Source organism: Rhipicephalus microplus, unplaced genomic scaffold (genome assembly GCF_043290135.1).
Source record: "Rhipicephalus microplus isolate Deutch F79 unplaced genomic scaffold, USDA_Rmic scaffold_17, whole genome shotgun sequence".
NCBI classification, from domain to species: Eukaryota; Metazoa; Arthropoda; class Arachnida; order Ixodida; family Ixodidae; genus Rhipicephalus; species Rhipicephalus microplus.
Genome location: NW_027464590.1, coordinates 9,496,232 through 9,508,959, shown reverse-complemented (window position 1 = coordinate 9,508,959; position 12,728 = coordinate 9,496,232).

The window sequence follows — 12,728 nt, the reverse complement described above, 5'->3', positions numbered from 1 at the left end:
CGTTCGGCTGTTAATCAAAAGGTTGGAGGTTCGAGCCCTCCCGAGAGCGGTGTGTCTATTTTTTTTCTTTGCGCTGATAGCTTTGGAGAAATGTTCTGATGTTCTGACGGTGGTGAGAGTTGAACACGACTACTTCCGTGACGCAATTGGCTAGCGCGTTCGGCTGTTAATCAAAAGATTTGAGGTTCGAGCCCTCCCGAGAGCGGTGTGTCTCTTTTTTTTCTTTGCGCTGATAGCTTTGGAGAAATGTTCTGATGGTGGTGAGAGCGGAGCACGACTACTTCTGTGACGCAATTGGCTAGCGCGTTCGGCTGTTAATCAAAAGGTTGGAGGTTCGAGCCCTCCCGAGAGCGGTGTGTCTCTTTTTTTTTCTTTGCGCTGATAGCTTTGGAGAAATGTTCTGACGGTGGTGAGAGTGGAGCACGACTACTTCCGTGACGCAATTGGCTAGCGCGTTCGGCTGTTAATCAAAAGATTGGAGGTTCGAGCCCTCGCGAGAGCGGTGTGTCTCTTTTTTTTCTTTGCGCTGATAGCTTTGGAGAAATGTTCTGATGGTGGTGAGAGTGGAGCACGACTACTTCTGTGAGGCAATTGGCTAGCGCGTTCGGCTGTTAATCAAAAGGTTGGAGGTTCGAGCCCTCCCGAGAGCGGTGTGTCTCTTTTTTTTCTTTGCGCTGATAGCTTTGGAGAAATGTTCTGATGGTGGTGAGAGTGGAGCACGACTACTTCTGTGACGCAATTAGCTAGCGCGTTCGGCTGTTAATCAAAAGGTTGGAGGTTCGAGCCCTCGCGAGAGCGGTGTGTCTCTTTTTTCTTTGCGCTGATAGCTTTGGAGAAATGTTCTGATGGTGGTGAGAGTGGAGCACGACTACTTCCGTGACGCAATTGGCTAGCGCGTTCGGCTGTTAATCAAAAGGTTGGAGGTTCGAGCCCTCGCGAGAGCGGTGTGTCTCTTTTTTCTTTGCGCTGATAGCTTTGGAGAAATGTTCTGATGGTGGTGAGAGTGGAGCACGACTACTTCTGTGACGCAATTGGCTAGCGCGTTCGGCTGTTAATCAAAAGGTTGGAGGTTCGAGCCCTCCCGAGAGCGGTGTGTCTCTTTTTTTTCTTTGCGCTGATACCTTTGGAAAAATGTTCTGATGGTGGTGAGAGTGGAGCACGACTACCTCCGTGACGCAATCTGCTAGTGCGTCGGCTGTTAAGCAAAAGGTTGGAGGTACGAGCCCTCCAAAGTGCAGTGTGTCGCTTTTTTTCTTTGCGCTGATAGCCTTGGAGAAACGATCTGACGGTGGTGAGAGTGGAGCACGACTACCTCCGTGACGCAATCTGCTAGTGCGTCGGCTGTTAAGCAAAAGGTTGGAGGTTCGAGCCCTCCCAAGAACAGTGTGTCGCTTTTTTTTGCGCTGATGGCCTTGGAGAAACGTTCTGATGGTGGTGAGAGTGGAGCACGACTGTCTCTGTTGCGCAATTGGCTAGTGCGTTGGGCTGTTAACGAAAAGGTTGGAGGTTCGAACCCTCCCATGAGCGTTGTGTCTCTTTTTTTCTTTGCGCTGATACCTTTAGAAAAATGTTCTGATGGTGGTGAGAGTGGAGCACGACTACCTCCGTGACGCAATTGGCTAGCGCGTTCGGTTGTTAACCAAAAGGTTGGAGGTTCGAGCCCTCCCATGAGTGGTGTGTCTCTTTTTTTCTTTGCGCTGATACCTTTAGAAAAATGTTCTAATGGTGGTGAGAGTGGAGCACGACTACCTCCGTGACGCAATTGGCTAGCGCGTTCGGCTGTTAACCAAAAGGTTGGAGGTTCGAGCCCTCGCGAGAGCGGTGTGTCTCTTTTTTTTCTTTGCGCTGATCGCTTTGGAGAAATGTTCTGATGGTGGTGAGAGTGGAGCACGACTACTTCCGTGACGCAATTGGCTAGCGCGTTCGGCTGTTAATCAAAAGGTTGGAGGTTCGAGCCCTCCCGAGAGCGGTGTGTCTATTTTTTTTTCTTTGCGCTGATAGCTTTGGAGAAATGTTCTGACGGTGGTGAGAGTGGAACACGACTACTTCCGTGACGCAATTGGCTAGCAAGTTCGGCTGTTAATCAAAAGATTGGAGGTTCGAGCCCTCCCGAGAGCGGTGTGTCTCTTTTTTTTCTTTGCGCTGATAGCTTTGGAGAAATGTTCTGATGGTGGTGAGAGTGGAGCACGACTACTTCTGTGACGCAATTGGCTAGCGCGTTCGGCTGTTAATCAAAAGGTTGGAGGTTCGAGCCCTCCTGAGAGCGGTGTGTCTCTTTTTTTTCTTTGCGCTGATAGCTTTGCAAAAATGTTCTGACGGTGGTGAGAGTGGAGCACGACTACTTCCGTGACGCAATTGGCTAGCGCGTTCGGCTGTTAATCAAAAGATTGGAGGTTCGAGCCCTCGCGAGAGCGGTGTGTCTCTTTTTTTTCTTTGCGCTGATAGCTTTGGAGAAATGTTCTGATGGTGGTGAGAGTGGAGCACGACTACTTCTGTGACGCAATTGGCTAGCGCGTTCGGCTGTTAATCAAAAGGTTGGAGGTTCGAGCCCTCGCGAGAGCGGTGTGTCTCTTTTTTCTTTGCGCTGATAGCTTTGGAGAAATGTTCTGATGGTGGTGAGAGTGGAGCACGACTACTTCCGTGACGTAATTGGCTAGCGCGTTCGGCTGTTAATCAAAAGGTTGGAGGTTCGAGCCCTCGCGAGAGCGGTGTGTCTCTTTTTTCTTTGCGCTGATAGCTTTGGAGAAATGTTCTGATGGTGGTGAGAGTGGAGCACGACTACTTCTGTGACGCAATTGGCTAGCGCGTTCGGCTGTTAATCAAAAGGTTGGAGGTTCGAGCCCTCCCGAGAGCGGTGTGTCTCTTTTTTTTCTTTGCGCTGATAGCTTTGGAGAAATGTTCTGATGGTGGTGAGAGTGGAGCACGACTACTTCTGTGACGCAATTGGCTAGCGCGTTCGGCTGTTAATCAAAAGGTTGGAGGTTCGAGCCCTCGCGAGAGTGGTGTGTCTCTTTTTTTTTCTTTGCGCTGATAGCTTTGGAGAAATGTTTTGACGGTGGTGAGAGTGGAGCCCGTCTACTTCCGTGACGCAATTGGCTAGCGCGTTCGGCTGTTAATCAAAAGGTTGGAGGTTCGAGCCATCGCGAGAGTGGTGTGTCTCTTTTTTTTCTTTGCGCTGATAGCTTTGGAGAAATGTTCTGATGGTGGTGAGAGTGGAGCACGACTACTTCCGTGACGCAATTGGCTAGCGCGTTCGGCTGTTAATCAAAAGGTTGGAGGTTCGAGCCCTCCCGAGAGCGGTGTGTCTCTTTTTTTTCTTTGCGCTGATAGCTTTGGAGAAATGTTCTGATGGTGATGAGAGTGGAGCACGACTACTTCTGTGACGCAATTGGCTAGCGCGTTCCGCTGTTAATCGAAAGGTTGGAGGTTCGAGCCCTCCCGAGAGCGGTGTGTGTCTTTTTTTTCTTTGCGCTGATAGCTTTGGAGAAATGTTCTGATGGTAGTGAGAGTGGAGCACGACTACTTCTGTGACGCAATTGGCTAGTGCGTTCGGCTGTTAATCAAAAGGTTGGAGGTTCGAGCCCTCCCGAGAGCGGTGTGTCTCTTTTTTTTCTTTGCGCTGATAGCTTTGGAGAAATGTTCTGACGGTGGTGAGAGTGGAGCACGACTACTTCCGTGACGCAATTGGCTAGCGCGTTCGGCTGTTAATCAAAAGGTTGGAGGTTCGAGCCCTCGCGAGAGCGGTGTGTCTCTTTTTTTTCTTTGCGCTGATAGCTTTGGAGAAATGTTCTGATGGTGGTGAGAGTGGAGCACGACTAGTTCTGTGACGCAATTGGCTAGCGCGTACGGCTGTTAATCAAAAGGTTGGAAGCTCGAGCCCTCCCGAGAGCGGTGTGTCTCTTTTTTTTTCTTTGCGCTGATAGCTTTGGAGAAATGTTCTGACGGTGGTGAGAGTGGAGCACGACTACTTCCGTGACGCAATTGGCTAGCGCGTTCGGCTGTTAATCAAAAGGTTGGAGGTCCAAGCCCTCGCAAAAGCGGTGTGTCTCTTTTTTTTTCTTTGCGCTGATAGCTTTGGAGAAATGTTCTGATGGTGGTGAGAGTGGAGCACGACTACTTCCGTTACGCAATTGGCTAGCGCGTTCGGCTGTTAATCAAAAGGTTGGATGTTCGAGCCCTCCCGAGAGCGGTGTGTCTCTTTTTTTTCTTTGCGCTGATAGCTTTGGAGAAATGTTCTGTTGGTGGTGAGAGTGGAGCAGGACTACTTCTGTGACGCAATCGGCTAGCGCGTTCGGCTGTTAATCGAAAGGTTGGAGGTTCGAGCCCTCCCGAGAGCGGTGTGTCTCTTTTTTTTCTTTGCGCAGATAGCTTTGGAGAAATGTTCTGATGGTAGTGAGAGTGGAGCACGACTACTTCTGTGACGCAATTGGCTAGCGCGTTCGGCTGTTAATCAAAAGGTTGGAGGTTCGAGCCCTCCCGAGAGCGGTGTGTCTCTTTTTTTTCTTTGCGCTGATAGCTTTGGAGAAATGTTCTGACGGTGGTGAGAGTGGAGCACGACTACTTCCGTGACGCAATTGGCTAGCGCGTTCGGCTGTTAATCAAAAGGTTGGAGGTTCGAGCCCTCCCGAGAGCGTTGTGTCTCTTTTTTTTCTTTGCGCTGATAGCTTTGGAGAAATGTTCTGACAGTGGTGAGAGTGGAGCACGACTACTTCCGTAACGCAATTGGCTAGCGCGTTCGGCTGTTAATCAAAAGGTTGGAGGTTCGAGCCCTCCCGTGAGTGGTGTGTCTCTTTTTTTTCTTTGCGCTGATAGCTTTGGAGAAATGTTCTAACGGTGGTGAGAGTGGAGCACGACTGTCTCCGTGGCTCAATCTGCTAGTGCGTCGGCTGTTAAGCAAAAGGTTGCAGGTTCGAGCCCTCCCAGGAGCAGTGTGTCGCTTTTTTTCTTTGCGCTGATAGCCTTGGAGAAACGTTCTGACGGTGGTGAGAGTGGAGCACGACTGTCTCTGTTGCGAAATTCGCTAGCGCGTTGCGCTGTTAACAAAACGGTTGGAGGTTCGAACCCTCCCATGGGCGGTGTGTCTCTTTTTTTCTTTGCGCTGATACCTTTGGAAAAATGTTCTGATAGTGGTGAGAGTGGAGCACGACTACCTCCGTGACGCAATCTGCTAGTGCGTCGGCTGTTAAGCAAAAGGTTGGAGGTACGAGCCCTCCCAAGTGCAGTGTGTCGCTTTTTTTCTTTGCGCTGATAGCCTTGGAAAAACGATCTGACGGTGGTGAGAGTGGAGCACGACTACCTCCGTGACGCAATCTGCTAGTGCGTCGGCTGTTAAGCAAAAGGTTGGAGGTTCGAGCCCTCCCAAGAACAGTGTGTCGCTTTTTTTCTTTGCGCTGATAGCCTTGGAGAAACGTTCTGATGGTGGTGAGAGTGGAGCACGACTGTCTCTGTTGCGCAATTGGCTAGCGCGTTGGGCTGTTAACGAAAAGGTTGGAGGTTCGAACCCTCCCATGAGCGTTGTGTCTCTTTTTTTGTTTGCGCTGATACCTTTAGAAAAATGTTCTGATGGTGGTGAGAGTGGAGCACGACTACCTCCGTGACGCAATAGGCTAGCGCGTTCGGCTGTTAACCAAAAGGTTGGAGGTTCGAGCCCTCCCATGAGCGGTGTGTCTCTTTTTTTCTTTGCGCTGATACCTTTAGAAAAATGTTCTAATGGTGGTGAGAGTGGAGCACGACTACCTCCGTGACGCAATTGGCTAGCGCGTTCGGCTGTTAACCAAAAGGTTGGAGGTTCGAGCCCTCGCGAGAGCGGTGTGTCTCTTTTTTTTCTTTGCGCTGATCGCTTTGGAGAGATGTTCTGATGGTGGTGAGAGTGGAGCACGACTACTTCCGTGACGCAATTGGCTAGCGCGTTCGGCTGTTAATCAAAAGGTTGGAGGTTCGAGCCCTCCCGAGAGCGGTGTGTCTATTTTTTTTTCTTTGCGCTGATAGCTCTGGAGCAATGTTCTGACGGTGGTGAGAGTGGAACACGACTACTTCCGTGACGCAATTGGCTAGCGCGTTCGGCTGTTAATCAAAAGATTTGAGGTTCGAGCCCTCCCGAGAGCGGTGTGTCTCTTTTTTTTCTTTGCGCTGATAGCTTTGGAGAAATGTTCTGATGGTGGTGAGAGCGGAGCACGACTACTTCTGTGACGCAATTGGCTAGCGCGTTCGGCTGTTAATCAAAAGGTTGGAGGTTCGAGCCCTCCCGAGAGCGGTGTGTCTCTTTTTTTTCTTTGCGCTGATAGCTTTGGAGAAATGTTCTGACGGTGGTGAGAGTGGAGCACGACTACTTCCGTGACGCAATTGGCTAGCACGTTCGGCTGTTAATCAAAAGATTGGAGGTTCGAGCCCTCGCGAGAGCGGTGTGTCTCTTTTTTTTCTTTGCGCTGATAGCTTTGGAGAAATGTTCTGATGGTGGTGAGAGTGGAGCACGACTACTTCTGTGACGCAATTGGATAGCGCGTTCGGCTGTTAATCAAAAGGTTGGAGGTTCGAGCCCTCCCGAGAGCGGTGTGTCTCTTTTTTTTCTTTGCGCTGATAGCTTTGGAGAAATGTTCTGATGGTGGTGAGAGTGGAGCACGACTACTTCTGTGACGCAATTAGCTAGCGCGTTCGGCTGTTAATCAAAAGGTTGGAGGTTCGAGCCCTCGCGAGAGCGGTGTGTCTCTTTTTTCTTTGCGCTCATAGCTTTGGAGAAATGTTCTGATGGTGGTGAGAGTGGAGCACGACTACTTCCGTGACGCAATTGGCTAGCGCGTTCGGCTGTTAATCAAAAGGTTGGAGGTTCGAGCCCTCGCGAGAGCGGTGTGTCTCTTTTTTTTCTTTGCGCTGATAGCTTTGGAGAAATGTTCTGACGGTGGTGAGAGTGGAGCACGACTACTTCCGTGACGCAATTGGCTAGCGCGTTCGGCTGTTAATCAAAAGGTTGGAGGTTCGAGCCCTCCCGAGAGCGTTGTGTCTCTTTTTTTTCTTTGCGCTGATAGCTTTGGAGAAATGTTCTGACAGTGGTGAGAGTGGAGCACGACTACTTCCGTGACGCAATTGGCTAGCGCGTTCGGCTGTTAATCAAAAGGTTGGAGGTTCGAGCCCTCCCGTGAGTGGTGTGTCTCTTTTTTTTCTTTGCGCTGATAGCTTTGGAGAAATGTTCTTACGGTGGTGAGAGTGGAGCACGACTGTCTCCGTGGCGCAATCTGCTAGTGCGTCGGCTGTTAAGCAAAAGGTTGGAGGTTCGAGCCCTCCCAGGAGCAGTGTGTCGCTTTTTTTCTTTGCGCTGATAGCCTTGGAGAAACGTTCTGACGGTGGTGAGAGTGGAGCACGACTGTCTCTGTTGCGAAATTCGCTAGCGCGTTGCGCTGTTAACAAAACGGTTGGAGGTTCGAACCCTCCCATGAGCGGTGTGTCTCTTTTTTTCTTTGCGCTGATACCTTTGGAAAAATGTTCTGATAGTGGTGAGAGTGGAGCACGACTACCTCCGTGACGCAATCTGCTAGTGCGTCGGCTGTTAAGCAAAAGGTTGGAGGTACGAGCCCTCCCAAGTGCAGTGTGTCGCTTTTTTTCTTTGCGCTGATAGCCTTGGAAAAACGATCTGACGGTGGTGAGAGTGGAGCACGACTACCTCCGTGACGCAATCTGCTAGTGCGTCGGCTGTTAAGCAAAAGGTTGGAGGTTCGAGCCATCCCAAGAACAGAGTGTCGCTTTTTTTCTTTGCGCTGATAGCCTTGGAGAAACGTTCTGATGGTGGTGAGAGTGGAGCACGACTGTCTCTGTTGCGCAAATGGCTTGCGCGTTGGGCTGTTAACGAAAAGGTTGGAGGTTCGAACCCTCCCATGAGCGTTGTGTCTCTTTTTTTCTTTGCGCTGATACCTTTAGAAAAATGTTCTGATGGTGGTGAGAGTGGAGCACGACTACCTCCGTGACGCAATAGGCTAGCGCGTTCGGCTGTTAACCAAAAGGTTGGAGGTTCGAGCCCTCCCATGAGCGGTGTGTCTCTTTTTTTCTTTGCGCTGATACCTTTAGAAAAATGTTCTAATGGTGGTGAGAGTGGAGCACGACTACCTCCGTGACGCAATTGGCTAGCGCGTTCGGCTGTTAACCAAAAGGTTGGAGGTTCGAGCCCTCGCGAGAGCGGTGTGTCTCTTTTTTTTCTTTGCGCTGATCGCTTTGGAGAAATGTTCTGATGGTGGTGAGAGTGGAGCACGACTACTTCCGTGACGCAATTGGCTAGCGCGTTCGGCTGTTAATCAAAAGGTTGGAGGTTCGAGCCCTCCCGAGAGCGGTGTGTCTATTTTTTTTTCTTTGCGCTGATAGCTCTGGAGCAATGTTCTGACGGTGGTGAGAGTGGAACACGACTACTTCCGTGACGCAATTGGCTAGCGCGTTCGGCTGTTAATCAAAAGATTTGAGGTTCGAGCCCTCCCGAGAGCGGTGTGTCTCTTTTTTTTCTTTGCGCTGATAGCTTTGGAGAAATGTTCTGATGGTGGTGAGAGCGGAGCACGACTACTTCTGTGACGCAATTGGCTAGCGCGTTCGGCTGTTAATCAAAAGGTTGGAGGTTCGAGCCCTCCCGAGAGCGGTGTGTCTCTTTTTTTTCTTTGCGCTGATAGCTTTGGAGAAATGTTCTGACGGTGGTGAGAGTGGAGCACGACTACTTCCGTGACGCAATTGGCTAGCGCGTTCGGCTGTTAATCAAAAGATTGGAGGTTCGAGCCCTCGCGAGAGCGGTGTGTCTCTTTTTTTTCTTTGCGCTGATAGCTTTGGAGAAATGTTCTGATGGTGGTAAGAGTGGAGCACGACTACTTCTGTGACGCAATTGGCTAGCGCGTTCGGCTGTTAATCAAAAGGTTGGAGGTTCGAGCCCTCCCGAGAGCGGTGTGTCTCTTTTTTTTCTTTGCGCTGATAGCTTTGGAGAAATGTTCTGATGGTGGTGAGAGTGGAGCACGACTACTTCTGTGACGCAATTAGCTAGCGCGTTCGGCTGTTAATCAAAAGGTTGGAGGTTCGAGCCCTCGCGAGAGCGGTGTGTCTCTTTTTTCTTTGCGCTGATAGCTTTGGAGAAATGTTCTGATGGTGGTGAGAGTGGAGCACGACTACTTCCGTGACGCAATTGGCTAGCGCGTTCGGCTGTTAATCAAAAGGTTGGAGGTTCGAGCCCTCGCGAGAGCGGTGTGTCTCTTTTTTCTTTGCGCTGATAGCTTTGGAGAAATGTTCTGATGGTGGTGAGAGTGGAGCAAGACTACTTCTGTGACGCAATTGGCTAGCGCGTTCGGCTGTTAATCAAAAGGTTGGAGGTTCGAGCCCTCCCGAGAGCGGTGTGTCTCTTTTTTTTCTTTGCGCTGATAGCTTTGTAGAAATTTTCTGATGGTGGTGAGAGTGGAGCACGACTACTTCTGTGACGCAATTGGCTAGCGCGTTCGGCTGTTAATCAAAAGGTTGGAGGTTCGAGCCCTCCCGAGAGCGGTGTGTCTCTTTTTTTTCTTTGCGCTGATAGCTTTGGAGAAATGTTCTTACGGTGGTGAGAGTGGAGCACGACTACTTCCGTGACGCAATTGGCTAGCGCGTTCGGCTGTTAATCAAAAGGTTGGAGGTTCGAGCCCTCGCGAGAGCGGTGTGTCTCTTTTTTTTCTTTGCGCTGATAGCTTTGGAGAAATGTTCTGATGGTGGTGAGAGTGGAGCACGACTAGTTCTGTGACGCAATTGGCTAGCGCGTTCGGCTGTTAATCAAAAGGTTGGAGGTTCGAGCCCTCCCGAGAGCGGTGTGTCTCTTTTTTTCTTTGCGCTGATAGCTTTGGAGAAATGTTCTGATGGTGGTGAGAGTGGAGCACGACTACTTCTGTGACGCAATCGGCTAGCGCGTTCGGCTGTTAATCGAAAGGTTGGAGGTTCGAGCCCTCCCGAGAACGGTGTGTCTCTTTTTTTTCTTTGCGCAGATAGCTTTGGAGAAATGTTCTGATGGTAGTGAGAGTGGAGCACGACTACTTCTGTGACGCAATTGGCTAGCGCGTTCGGCTGTTAATCAAAAGGTTGGAGGTTGGAGCCCTCCCGAGAGCGGTGTGTCTCTTTTTTTTCTTTGCGCTGATAGCTTTGGAGAAATGTTCTGACGGTGGTGAGAGTGGAGCACGACTACTTCCGTGACGCAATTGGCTAGCGCGTTCGGCTGTTAATCAAAAGATTGGAGGTTCGAGCCCTCGCGAGAGCGGTGTGTCTCTTTTTTTTCTTTGCACTAATAGCTTTGGAGAAATGTTCTGATGGTGGTGAGAGTGGAGCACGACTAGTTCTGTGACGCAATTGGCTAGCGCGTTCGGCAGTTAGTCAAAAGGTTGGAGGTTCGGGCCCTCGCGAGAGTGGTGTGTCTCTTTTTCTTTCTTTGTGCTGATAGCTTTGGAGAAATGTTCTGACGGTGGTGAGAGTGGAGCACGACTACTTCCGTGACGCAATTGGCTAGCGCGTTCGGCTGTTAATCAAAAGGTTGGAGGTTCAAGCCCTCGCAAAAGCGGTGTGTCTCTTTTTTTTTCTTTGCGCTGATAGCTTTGGAGAAATGTTCTGATGGTGGTGAGAGTGGAGCACGACTACTTCCGTGACGCAATTGGCTAGCGCGTTCGGCTGTTAATCAAAAGGTTGGATGTTCGAGCCCTCCCGAGAGCGGTGTGTCTCTTTTTTTTCTTTGCGCTGATAGCTTTGGAGAAATGTTCTGTTGGTGGTGAGAGTGGAGCAGGACTACTTCTGTGACGCAATCGGCTAGCGCATTCGGCTGTTAATCGAAAGGTTGGAGGTTCGAGCCCTCCCGAGAGCGGTGTGTCTCTTTTTTTTCTTTGCGCAGATAGCTTTGGAGAAATGTTCTGATGGTAGTGAGAGTGGAGCACGACTACTTCTGTGACGCAATTGGCTAGCGCGTTCGGCTGTTAATCAAAAGGTTGGAGGTTCGAGCCCTCCCGAGAGCGGTGTGTCTCTTTTTTTTCTTTGCGCTGATAGCTTTGGAGAAATGTTCTGAAGGTGGTGAGAGTGGAGCACGACTACTTCCGTGACGCAATTGGCTAGCGCGTTCGGCTGTTAATCAAAAGGTTGGAGGTTCGAGCCCTCCCGAGAGCGTTGTGTCTCTTTTTTTTCTTTGCGCTGATAGCTTTGAAGAAATGTTCTGACAGTGATGAGAGTGGAGCACGACTACTTCCGTGACGCAATTGGCTAGCGCGTTCGGCTGTTAATCAAAAGGTTGGAGGTTCGAGCCCTCCCGAAAGTGGTGTGTCTCTTTTTTTTCTTTGCGCTGATAGCTTTGGAGAAATGTCCTAACGGTGGTGAGAGTGGAGCACGACTGTCTCCGTGGCGCAATCTGCTAGTGCGTCGGCTGTTAAGCAAAAGGTTGGAGGTTCGAGCCCTCCCAGGAGCAGTGTGTCGCTTTTTTTCTTTGCGCTGATAGCCTTGGAGAAACGTTCTGACGGTGGTGAGAGTGGAGCACGACTGTCTCTGTTGCGAAATTCGCTAGCGCGTTGCGCTGTTAACGAAACGGTTGGAGGTTCGAACCCTCCCATGAGCGGTGTGTCTCTTTTTTTCTTTGCGCTGATACCTTTGGAAAAATGTTCTGATAGTGGTGAGAGTGGAGCACGACTACCTCCGTGACGCAATCTGCTAGTGCGTCGGCTGTTAAGCAAAAGGTTGGAGGTACGAGCCCTCCCAAGTGCAGAGTGTCGCTTTTTTTCTTTGCGCTGATAGCCTTGGAAAAACGATCTGACGGTGGTGAGAGTTTAGCACGACTACCTCCGTGACGCAATCTGCTAGTGCGTCGGCTGTTAAGCAAAAGGTTGGAGGTTCGAGCCCTCCCAAGAACAGTGTGTCGCTTTTTTTCTTTGCGCTGATAGCCTTGGAGAAACGTTCTGATGGTGGTGAGAGTGGAGCACGACTGTCTCTGTTGCGCAATTGGCTAGCGCGTTGGGCTGTTAACGAAAAGGTTGGAGGTTCGAACCCTCCCATGAGCGTTGTGTCTCTTTTTTTCTTTGCGCTGATACCTTTAGAAAAATGTTCTGATGGTGGTGAGAGTGGAGCACGACTACCTCCGTGACGCAATTGGCTAGCGCGTTCGGCTGTTAACCAAAAGGTTGGAGGTTCGAGCCCTCCCATGAGCGGTGTGTCTCTTTTTTTCTTTGCGCTGATACCTTTAGAAAAATGTTCTAATGGTGGTGAGAGTGGAGCACGACTACCTCCGTGACGCAATTGGCTAGCGCGTTCGGCTGTTAACCAAAAGGTTGGAGGTTCGAGCCCTCGCGAGAGCGGTGTGTCTTTTTTTTCTTTGCGCTGATCGCTTTGGAGAAATGTTCTGATGGTGGTGAGAGTGGAGCACGACTACTTCCGTGACGCAATTGGCTAGCGCGTTCGGCTGTTAATCAAAAGGTTGGAGGTTCGAGCCCTCGCGAGAGCGGTGTGTCTCTTTTTTCTTTGCGCTGATAGCTTTGGAGAAATGTTCTGATGGTGGTGAGAGTGGAGCACGACTACTTCTGTGACGCAATTGGCTAGCGCGTTCGGCTGTTAATCAAAAGGTTCGAGGTTCGAGCCCTCCCGAGAGCGGTGTGTCTCTTTTTTTTCTTTGCGCTGATAGCTTTGTAGAAATTTTCTGATGGTGGTGAGAGTGGAGCACGACTACTTCTGTGACGCAATTGGCTAGCGCGTTCGGCTGTTAATCAAAAGGTTGGAGGTTCGAGCCC